The 12,177-nt window shown below is 43.4% G+C and overlaps 1 protein-coding gene across 5 annotated transcripts in view; it reads right to left on the bottom strand.

Annotated features, from left to right (window-relative positions):
• EVL (Enah/Vasp-like) overlaps positions 1 to 12,177 on the bottom strand; it is a 213,900-nt gene that overhangs the window by 115,707 nt on the left and 86,016 nt on the right. The window contains exon 1 of one of the 5 annotated variants that reach the window (XM_024196457.3): positions 7,275 to 7,293. The exons of the other annotated variants lie outside the window; for them this stretch is intronic. The gene's annotated coding sequence lies outside the window, so the exon portion shown is untranslated. Of the gene's footprint in view, positions 1 to 7,274; positions 7,294 to 12,177 lie in introns of those variants that run through there. 5 annotated transcript variants of the gene reach the window in all.

Below are 12,177 nucleotides of genomic sequence, written 5' to 3'. Positions count from 1 at the left end.
GCCCCGACCCAGCGCCCCGGCCGGAGCGGGTCCGAGCCGCATGGTCCGGCCCCAACCCAGCGCCCCGGCCAGAGGGGGGCCGAGCTGCTAGTGCAGCTCGCGGGCCGGCTTAAAATGGCTCTGGCCCGTGGGCCGTAGTTTGCCCATCTCCATGATAGATTCTCAGAGCTATTCCTGCAAGACACAAACAACCCACTGGGTCATATTGCTAATGAATTATTCCCCTGCTCTACACAGCCTCATAAAATAAAACCTTACCTTGCCTACATATTCTGATCAGTTTCCCCCCTCCTCTGGATAACTCTGGCACTGTGTCAAGACAACCTTATAAACCATTACTACAAACTGCCCGGCTCCAAAGGGCTTTAAAGCTCACTGGGAACACAGCAGTCATGCTTGGCATTATCACTACGGCAGTATGTAACCTCAAGTACAAACAATACTGGGGAAGGCAGCACTTTGGAGTCTGTGCTAATGAGACTGATCCTAAGGACTCCTTAGGAGACTGCTCATCAGAAGGTGAAATAACTCACCCATTCTACTCAGCCACCTAAGGTGTGCAAACAAACACATTAGCAATTTCATAGCTGGCACAGCAGGGACAGATTGATTTCAACAATGCTCAGTGTAGCAAGAGACATCATCTACTTAGGCCCTGTCTACACTGGCAAGTTTCTGCACAGTAAAGCTGTGCTGCAACTCCCGAGGTGTACACACTACCAAGCCCCTTAGGGCGCAGAAACTGCACAGCTGTAAAAAAGCTGCCCCAACAAGAGGTGTAGAGCTTTCTGCGCTGGGGCTACAGCGCTCCGGTGGCAGTGTAGATACTGTGGTCGATTACAGCGTTGCAACTGGACTCCAGGAGGTGTCGCACAATGCCTGTTCTCGACTCTCTGGTCATCGGTTTGAACTCTACTGCCCTGCCCTCAGGTGACCATCCGTCATTCCCACCCCATAAATTCCTTTGGAATTTTTCAAGTCCCCGTTCTGTTTGCTTGGTGATGCATGCAGTGGTCTCAGCGCATCTTTCCAGGTGGCCATGCCTGCTCCATGCACCAGGCGATCCCCCACTTGGAGCAATGCCGAGCTGCTGGACCTCATCAGCATTTGGGGAGAGGAGGCTGTCCAATCCCAGCTGCGCTCCAGCCGCAGGAATTACGATACCTACAGACAGATTTCACAATGCATGACAGAAAGGGGCCATGACAGGGACACATTGCAGTGCAGGGTCAAAGTGAAGGAGCTGCGGAACGCCTACCACAAGGTGCGGGAGGCAAACTGCTGCTCCGGTGCTGTGCCCACGAGCTGCCGGTTCTACAAAGAGCTGGACATGATACTTGGCAGCGACCCCACCTCCACTGCAAAGAGAGACTTCGGTTGGTCACGTGCCAGTTGAAAGTGAACTGAGCCAGAAGGAGGAAATCTTGGATGAAGATGTGGAGTGGAAGGGGGACCCAGACGCAGAGGATGACTCGGAGGCCAGAGATGCATGCAGCCAGGAGCTCTTTTCTACCCCAGAGGATGCTAGCCAGTCACAGCTGTTGGATGTTGGCGAAGCGCAAACAGGAGAGGAGGCCCCTGGTAAGTGGATTTGATTTTGGGAATCGCTAAAGCAAGTTGTTGGGGGCAGGAGGGTTGCAGAAAGCAGGCTTGTCTCCCACCGCATGCCTAGTCTGAGCGGCGGAACAGGCTGTTGATTGACTCCCTCACTTCACAGGAATCTCCCTCAAAGATCTCCAGGAAACTCTCCTGGAGATACTGGGCAATCTGCTGCCACAGGTTCTTCGGCAGAGCTGCTTTGTTTCTTGCCCAATTAATGGTAACTTTCCCATGCCACTGTGATGTCACGGGGGCAGGGTGACCATTGCTGCACACAGGCAAGTGGCATAGGGGCCAGGGCGGAAACCGCAGTCTTGGAGAAGACCCTCCCTTGATTCCCTGCTGACCCTCAGCAGCAAGATATCTTAAGAGCCCAGCAAAGCAACATCCAATATGTTAAGCCCACATATTGCATCATCTGCACCAATCATCTCCTACCATTACAAGCACTACACTCCCGAGAATAGCAATAAATATTAGTGGCTTTCAGCTTCAAATTGCTGCCTCAATGCATCCCTGATCCTTATGGCCCTGCGCTGCACCCCTCTAATAGCCCTGGTCTCTGGCTGTTCAAACTCAGCCTCCAGGTGCTGAGCCTCTGCAGTCCAGCCCTGAGTGAAGCTTTCACCCTTCCCTTCACAAATATTATGGAGCGTACAGCACACAGCTATAAGCATAGGAATGTTGTCATTGGCCAGGTCCAGCTTCCCATAGAGGCAGCACCAGCGGGCTTCTAAATGGCCAAAAGCAAATGCAACAGTCATTCTGCACATGCTCAGCCTGTCATTGAACCGCTCCTTGCTGCTGTCAGGTTGCTCCATGTACGGCTTCATAAGCCACAGCATTAAGGGGTAGGCGGGGTCTCCCAGGATCACAATGGGCATTTCGACTTCCCCTATGGTGATCTTCTGGTCCAAGAAGAAAGTCCCTGCTTGCAGCTTCCTGAACAGGCCAGTGTTCTGAAAGATGCGTGCATCAGGCACCTTTCCGGATCAGCCTGCGTTAATGTCTGTGAAACGCCCATCGTGATTCACAAGCACCTGGAGAACCAATAATAAATACCCCTTGCAATTAATGTACTCAGTGGCTAGGTGGTCTAGTGCCAGAATTGGAATATGTTTGCCATCTATCGCCCCTCCGCTGTTAGGGAAGCCCATTTGTGCAAAGCCATCCACAATGTCATGCACGCTGCCCAGAGTCATGATCTTTTGGAGCAGAATGTGATTAATGGCCCTGCAGACTTCCGTCAACACGAGTCGAACGGTCAACTTTCCCACTCCAAACTGGTTAGCGACCGATCGGTAGCAGTCTGGAGTAGCCAGCTTCCACACTGCAATCGCCACATGCTTCTCCAACAGCAAGGCAGCTCTCATTCTTGTGTCCTTGTGCCGCAGGGCTAGGGCGAGCTCATCACACAGTCCAATGAATGTGGCTTTCCTCATCCGAAAGTTCTGCAGCCACTGCTCGTCATCCCAGACCTGCATCACGATGTGATCCCACCACTCAGTGCTTGTTTCCCGAGCCCAAAAGCAGTGTTCCACTGTGGTCAGCACCTCCGTGAATGCCACAAGCAATCTCATGTCGTAGCTACTTTCCGTGGCGAGATCAATGTCACACTCCTCTTGCCTTTATAGTTTAAGGAATAACTCCACTGCCACTCGGGACGTGTTGGTCAGAGCGAACAGCATATTGGTCAGCAGTTCGGGATCCATTCCCGCAGCCTGAAGAGGCAGGGCGCGCAATACACAAACTGTTGAAAGATGGCGCCAAATGCGGATGGAAGCACAGGGATTGCTGGGATGCGAAGCAATGCATCACAGGGTACTGGGACAGGACCCAGGATGCCCCACGACCCCCTCTGTCTTCCCACAACTCTTAGCAGCAGAAGAGGAAGAGATGCTCTGTGGGGTAGCTGCCTAGAGTGCACTGCTCCGAATACCGCTGCAAGTGTGAACACGCTATTGCGCAGGCAGCTAACAGTGTGAACACACAACAGCTGTTTCCCTTCAGCGCTCTCTGAGCAGCGCTGTAACTCCCAGCGCTGTAACTCTGTCAGTGTAGACATGCCCTAAATGTCTCACTGCAGCAGGTGTTTCTGTCACCAAGTTCAGGGGGGTAGACTTGCACCACTAGATTAATATATGAAGAGAGTGTTTTTTATGGCTTTACCTGGGTCTCTAGTAACAGATTATTACACCCAATTTTTTGACTGGATTTTCTCCTCCCTGAGCTGATTGGCTGTTTGCTCCAACCTCTCCTACCCCTTCCTTCACAGTCTCTTCACCTCAGATTCACACCACAGCTGTGCTTCCTACCTTCTTGTCCCTTTCCCCTCCTGTTTCTTTCCATTTAGTTGATCCCCTCTAAGAAATCCCATCCTCCCCCCAAAAATGCTAACATGATGTTGGCTGCCATCACATTGTTCACTCTGCTTGTGTGTTATATCCCTTCCCTCACCCTGTGCCCATCTTGTCTATTTAAACTGTAAGCTCTTCAGGGCAGGGATTGTTTACTATTCTGTGTTTGTACAGTGCCTAGCACAATGGGACTCCATTCTTGCTTGGCCCTTAAGCACTGCCGTAAGAAAATTTATAAAATATAGCTTACTTTTCACTATTTATGTTGATTATTTTCTGCATGTCAGTCAATAGGACTATAAAAATAATGTAGCCAGTTTCACGTTTCTTTTCAGTCAATGTCTAATTAGTTTCGTTTTCTGATTCTCATGCAGTATATTAGCACAAGGCTGCAATGTTGGAGTTGTAAACCCTGTAGAGGGATGTTTACATCCCAACAAGATACTTTTTTATTGACATTTAAAAATAACTCATGAAAACATTTTTCTTCATATTAACTTTTATAAAAACACTTTTCTGAAGACTGAGATTTGGCCATAGCCTGTTGACATTGTCCCTTTGTGTCAAAGGTTGTAGGCGGAGTGCAGAACAGTCTAAACTGAAAATCCCGTTTCTCAGAAATTTAAGAACCTTTGTTCAATTTAGGAACAAGTGGATGTTCCTCAAAAGTAAATATAGTTCATACACTGCTCATATCACTGCTATACAATCTGTCACTGCATGAACAGCATTCCACTGTATGTTTTAGGGGCCTGGCTTGAAAAATTTCTCTAAATAATTATTGACCCAAATCACAAAATAATTGTGCCAAAGTCACCAAAGTGGCTGTGCTGTGCTCAGTACAAGTCTGGAGGGGATTGGAGCAAAGGTGGCTCTATGCCACATTTACATTTCTCTGATCTCATAGGCACAGGTCAGGTCTCTCGCAAAACTATTTTAGGCTAGCTGCCAAATGCCTGGGAGTGGAGGGGAAAGAGGCTCAAACTCAGTCCCCACTTAATTTTCCTGCTAAAAATAAGCAGTTTTGACTCTTAATATACACAGTGATTGGGTCCATTGAGTAAGAGAAAGCAGACTGTAGCTGCACTTTGAGGGTGTGATTTTCAGAGGTGCTGAGCTAACTTCAACTGGAGTTGTAGGTGTTCAGCTCCTCAAAATACCAGGCCCTGAGCGATTTGCCCAAAGTCACACAGTAAATCAGTGACAGCAAGTGGAATAAAATCCAGTGCTGACTCCAAGTGCCAAATTAATTTAATTAATCACTACTGTATACATTCCAGCAGAAAAAAAACCAATGAGGAGTCCTTGTGACACCTTAGAGACTAACAAATTTATTTGGGCATAAGCTTTCATGGGCTAAAACCCACTTCATCAGATGCATGGAGTGAAAAATACAGTAGGCAGAATACATAGTATAGCACATGAAAAGATGGGAGTTGCCTTACCAACTGGAGGGTCAGTGCTAATGAGCCAATTCAATTAAGGTGGAAATGGCCTATTCTCAACAGTTGACAAGAAGGGGTGAATACCAAGGCAGGGAAAATTACTTTTGTAGTGCTGAGGCCACTCCCACATGACCCATCCACTCCCAGTCTTTTTTCAGGCTTAATTTGATGGTGTCCAGTTTGCAAATTAATTCCAGTTCTGCAGTTTCTCGTTGGAGTCTGTTTTTGAAGGTTTTTTTTTGTTGAAGAATTGCCACTATTAAGTCTGTTGTTGAGTGTCCAGGGAGGTTGAAGTGTTCTCCTACTGGTTTTTGAATGTTACAATTCTTGATGTCTGATTTGTATCCATTTATTCTTTTGTGTAGAGACTGTCTGGTTTAGCCAATGTACATGCCAGCAATACTCCTCTGTCATGTATGTGGATGGGTCACTACAAAAAGTAATTTTCCCTCTGCTGATACTCACACCTTCTTGTCAACTGTTGGAAATGGGCCACCTTGATTGCATTGGCCTCGTTAGCACTACAAAAGTAATTTTCCCTCCCTTGGTATTCACCCCTTCTTGTCAACTGTTGAGAATAGGCCACTTCCACCTTAATTGAATTGGCTCGTTAGCACTGACCGCCCCCCCCCCACTTAGTTAGATAACTCCCATCTTTTCATGTGCTATACTATATATTCTGCTTACTGTATTTTCCACTCCATGCATCTGATGAAGTGGGTTTTGGCCCACGAAAGCTTATGCCCAAATGAATTGGTTAGTCTAAGGTGCCACAAGGATTCCTTGTTGTTTCTGCTGATACAGACTAACACGGCTACTGCTCTGAAATCTATTCCAGCAGAAGTATCTCTAATCATTCATTTGCACTGCTAAAATGCCTTGATGGATTTGGACTAGAAAGAGAGTACTGTGAAGGAAATATCACCTTGGGACAAAGTACAATAGGATCTAGGTCTATGCGGACCTAACAAGGACTGAACGCTAGATGAACATATGTCTAAAACAATCGGTTTAGATCTCTGCAAGATCAGGATTTCTTGCACGCAAGAGCCTAGTCTTAGCTGCAATGGTATAAATATCACTGGAACCTTTTTAGCAACACGCCTACTGAACATATTAACTGTGGGATACTATTCTAAGGAGGATGAGGTGCTGTATTTGTGTTTCTTTGAGAGAAAGCTGCATCAGCAAGCCACGCATGGTTTTCAGATGAGATGTATGATATGCTATCAGTTCTAGGAGCTATCGACTGAATCTAGATAGATTACTGTCTCAGCCTCAAAATGATACATCATGTCAAGATATGAAAACCATTTAATTCCTTAAGAATGAAGAAGAGAAGCACTTTAAGATGTCCTGGGTTTGAATGCACAACAAGACTCTTATACTCACTCATCCGAAATAAACTCTACTATCCATGAACTATTTGAAAGAAGACAAGCTGAAAACACTCTTTTTCCACAATTAACACAATATTTCAGACCATCTGAAATACTTTTTTATGTGTACGTATTTGTTGTTTCATATTTAAGTTTTATTATTTATCTTAAAAAGAAACCCATTACAATGAGCAAACAGTAAAAGGAAGTATTTGCATAGACTAACGTCTTTCATTTAGGGAGAGCATAATTAATAGGCATGAGAATTCACTACTAAAATGACACACTAATAAATGTTGAAAAATTGTATGCACAATATATGCATGAATGCTGCATAAAGTATGCACAAATATACATAGACATAGATCCAGATTTGCAAAACTCATTTCACAGCTGTTAGTCATATATAAATATATAAGAACATTTTTTTCTCATGCTCCCAGATTTGCATCCATTACATGTGCAGATGGGTCAAAAATTCTTTGTCCACTAACCATTAGCCCTGTATGTAAAAAATGCACAACAAGTCTTTCAGGGCTCTAGTCTCCCCACATTCCACAGAACCTTCATTTCACTTCAAAGGGAGCTGTAAAAAAATAAAAAATTGAGGGTATAATATGATCTACTTGTTTAGTATTAGGAGGTTTCTAAATATTTAATAAGATGCTAATTGATAATGTGACAGAGAAGCTATTGTGCCTACATAGTATGCCAGCTCCACATCAGTAGTTGTCAGAGGCTATTAAATTAGGGTGAAATCCTGGTCCCACTGAAGTCAATGGGAATTCTGCCATTGACTTAAACAAGGCCTGGATTTCAACCTTAGTGTGCACCCAAAATAATTACTTAAAAATTAGGCAAACATTTGGCAGATAAAGCACCCCCAACATCTTTCTAATGAGCTGAATTATGCAGCTTTCGAGGAGGTGTACTTGCTCTTCCTCAGACATCCTCCCCCCTCTGTGTCCTTTTGCAAGAGAAACCAGAACACTACCAACGATACAATTCATAAGGAGGCTAAGAGGATCAGAATGCAAGGCAATAGATTGAGTTTTCAATGGATTTCATCACTCGTTGGTATATATAGGAGTGAGGTAGCTGATGATTTGGCCAAAGTTGGAAGACCGGAAATTCAGGTAAGAATGACAATAGCTGAGGATATTGATGCCCTATCATAGAAAATATTAGCTGACATAAATGGTCAACAGATAAAAAAAATCCTGTGATTAATATCCAAGCATCTCAGAAAAAACACCTACTATTGTGAGATTGCAGACAGGGCACTCCACAGGAATGCAAATCAACAGAGATATAGCCCATGCTTTTGAATGTAATATTGTAAGGAAAGTGACACTCTTCAGATCTGACACCTTGGCTCAAGCCCTCACAAAGGACTGAATTCATTCTTGAACTTCATGGCCTGGCACGAGTATCAGGGGACAAGACGATAACAACAACATGATGTACGGTTCTGTTGCACAAGTAAGGGCAGGATTGAGAGAAGGGGACAAGGTGTCTTCCACACACTCACAAAGCCCAGCTTCCCAGAGATTCCTTATATGCTAGTGTATGGTGGGGACTTGGAGGCAAAGCCAGGGAAAGGCTCTCTGTCCCTGTGTATTGTCTATACCTCAACACTAAATGATGGGACAGGCACAATCAGTGCCCAAAGGCTGCAGTAGAAGCCATGGAGAGCTCCTCCATGCAGCATGGGGACAGGACTGCAACCTCTACCATCCTGGAGGAGCTCTGCAGGGAATAGCTGTGCACTGGGAGAGAAATAGGAGCTTCAGTTACACAGGGGTAGGCAACCTATGGCATGCGTGCCAAAGGTGGCACACAAGCTGATTTTCAGTGGCACTCACACTGCCCGGATCCTGGCTACCGGTCTGGGGGGCTCTGCATTTTAAATTTAATTTTAAATGAAGCTTCTTAAACATTTTAAAAACCTTATTTACTTTACATACAACAATAGTTTAGTTATATATTATAGACTTATAGAAAGAGACCTAAAAATGTTAAAATGTATTACTGGCACGCAAAACCTTAAATTAGAGTGAATAAATGAAGACTCGGCACACCAATTCTGAAAGGTTGCTGACCCCTGAGTTACAAATAATATATAGTCAGGAAGGATACGTGAAATGATAAATATAATCCGGAGACTATTAGTACCACTTTTAACAAATGTCTGTCGTTTCACACACAAAAATCCCCATTCCGTCCTCCAACTGTACAGCATTATAAGCAACTATGAGGTCAAGTTAAATCATCAGATGCATTTGCTGTCTGAGGACTATAACCAGCCCAAATGCGAATAACTAGTAGGTGGACTTTTTCTTCTCTAACCACTTCAACATGGGACCCCACTATACATCCCCCAAAAAGTTTTCTAAACCCAATAAGTAAAGACTTCATTAAAGACCTGGCCCAATGCTGCTCCGCTGTATGTCAAACAGCAAAACTCTCATTGGCTTCACAGCAGGAGCAGGCCTCATCTGCTTTCAAAGGGGCAGCCTATTTTGTTTGATGATACAAATAGCTTGTATCACGTTAGCAATTTAAGTACTGTATTAGAGATGCTGAATTACAAGGAATTAACTCTGTGGTTGCCTTAAATTCTCCTCAGCCTTTGTATCGCAGCTTATGGGAATGAGCCCAGACCCCACTCTAAGCAGCAATGGAACAATTCAGAGACCATAATCTCCCACTTCATGTACAGAATATGTATAATGCCATTTATGTTGTAGTCAGCTAATTGCACAACCACAAATCAGCAATTTCATAACAACTGGAGCACCACGATTTAATTGCAGGTTATTTAATATGATACAGAAAATATTCCCCTTAAAATATGAAAGGACTTGGGATTCTGAGTGTCAGACATTTTACAGTCGATATAAAAGGAACATTGCCGTTTACATTTTAGCCCGTAGTACAAAGAAAAGGCCTAATTTTGCAATCTCTCGGCTGTCAGAACTGGCATTATAGCTAACAGTGGTTCCAAGTGTGAAGAGCCTGCAAGTTAAGGATGAAATTGTGTAGCTCCATATTTCTATTTAGAAACAACCATGCACTATGGGTCTGATCCAAAACCAACTGACGTCAACAAAAAGACTCCCTTTCACTTCAATGGGCTTTGGCTCATTTCTAATGTTTTCCTGCCTTTTCGAATTAGATGTTGAGGACTAAGAAGGTACAGAATGTTTTATGTCCAGCTCTGCACTGTCGCTTTTAATTTCTGTAAGAGATTTACTTAATTTTTTCCTGTTAAAACGTTTCAGATAAAAGGTAGACAATGATCTAGGTTTCAAGAGCAGCTATTTATGTTCTGAATGTTGGCTAACACTCATTTCTAATTACAAGAGTGTCCAGAGACATTCTTGCATACATTGAACCAAATGTCAATGAACATCTGGTCTACAGCAGTTACTTTCACTTTTACCCTGTACATTTCCGTTTACCTAAGTAAATAAGGTTATCACAAATAGTTTTAACAACTGTAGACAGCAGGCAAGGTGAGCTGTATGTGTTATTTCCTTCCTTTAATTTAAAGAGATTCTATCTTTTAAAAAATTTAAATAGCTAATAAGGATATTAACTTTACGATCATGAAAAAACAGAGACTAGGAACCTCTTACAGAAAGTTTTATCGTTGCTCATTTTTAGATTTAACTTATTTCCAATGCTACCCAACACCAGAAGCAAAACTGCTGAGCAGTGTAACCTGTATATCATGTTTTACTTAATCTGTAAGATCCATGTATTGTGGCAAGGGCACCATGACCCAGCCTTCTGGATACTAATGGAAATGCTTTTATCATAAGTACTCTAGAAATGCATGGATAAGTGAGGTATAACAGTTATCAAGTGTGAAGACACGATTAGGTCATGTGAAGTAAGGGACATTAGACTGAGATGAAGACATGAGAGAGCTGCAAAGGTAATGAGAGAGAATATTCATTGTGGTTTGTATTGTTTTGTTCCCTCCTCCCGCCCCCCGGCAGAGGGCTGAAAGGAAAAGGGATACAGTAGGTCAAACTGCCAGAGATTGAGCCTGGGTTTGATAAATTTGGAAAGTGCTTTCCCAATGAGTAAGAACCTCTCATTACAAAAAACAGACCCCAAAGTATAATCATAAAAATGAAGGTAATGTTCTGTAGGAGGGCTAAATTATCTTTAATGTTTAAGGAAGGAAGTAGAGTTAGGAAGGAATGTGTCAAGGTTATAAAGGGGATATCGTGTAGGACAGTGGCAATCCCAAATAAATGCCTAGCCTTAGATAAGATTGTTATAGCAATGTATTTTTCAATAGCGATACTTCTCAGAGCACATGGAGGGGCAGGGAATGATTGGCTTGTGGTGGCTAGAAGCTTGCCTCTGCAGAAGAGCACCCTTTTTAGGTGGATTGGCAGGTTTGACAGTTTAGTGTCTGAGAGCATTATGGTGAATTGTAATCTAATCCTTTGTTCTTGTTCTATTTATCTGGGGCTAGATTTTCAGTTGGTTTATATGAGTGTAGCTCCAAAGAGGTCAATGGAACTAGACCAATTTATGCCAGCTGAGATTTTGGACCCTCAATTTAGTGTACATGATCTTCTTATTTTGGTCTGAATGAGGTAAATGTAAAGGTGTTTGCCTGCATATAGTGGCAGAAGTGCTGGTATGAGCATATGCCCAAAGCCCATTAGGGTCGACAGAAAGATTTCCACTGGATCGGGTCTAAGAGTTTAAAAAGAGGTTGCTATTTATGGCACTTTTGATTGTGTCCTGGGACAACTTAGCACTGGGAAGGGGATATTTCCCCTGGAAACATTTTTTTTTTAAATGTAATGTAATCACATAAAACTGAATTCCACCTTGGCTAAGTCAATTTTACAGCTTTGCTGACTGAGGCCTAAGGAGCTAAGATCTCATGGGGAGATCTTATTGGCTTAAGCTGATCAGACCTTGATCCCAAAGTCACACAACGAGTTGATAGCTTTGGGTATATGACCAAGTGTGAGAGAGCTTAATCTGGATCTCAGTCCTTTGCTTTAACCACTGAATAACACTAGCCCAAAATGTTCATTCCCATGTTTTAATAGTTTTTAAAAATCATATTCTGTAGGTTATTTACATTTGCTTCTTCATCCAGTGCTTCAACAGCCAATTGAAGACGACATATTGGAAAAAAAAACCCCACAATCTTATACCTGTCTTCATTCCCCTGGCCACAAACAAACAAACAAACAAACAAACACAAACCTATCTGACTTCCCACTTCTTTTGCTGATTATTGTTCTGACTTTCAGGACACACTTTAAATGGGTTTCTTTTTTGTGCACACGCATAGCTTTGAATGTTCATATCAGATACTCAGACAATTTTTACACACATGTGGGGTTTTGCTTTATG

The sequence above is a fragment of the Terrapene carolina genome, unplaced genomic scaffold, assembly GCF_002925995.2.
Source record: "Terrapene carolina triunguis isolate 2854851 unplaced genomic scaffold, T_m_triunguis-2.0 Scaffold96, whole genome shotgun sequence".
NCBI lineage: Eukaryota > Metazoa > Chordata > Testudines > Emydidae > Terrapene > Terrapene triunguis.
Note: the sequence above shows the minus strand (reverse complement) of the source record. Positions and strands in the feature narration are given on the sequence as shown.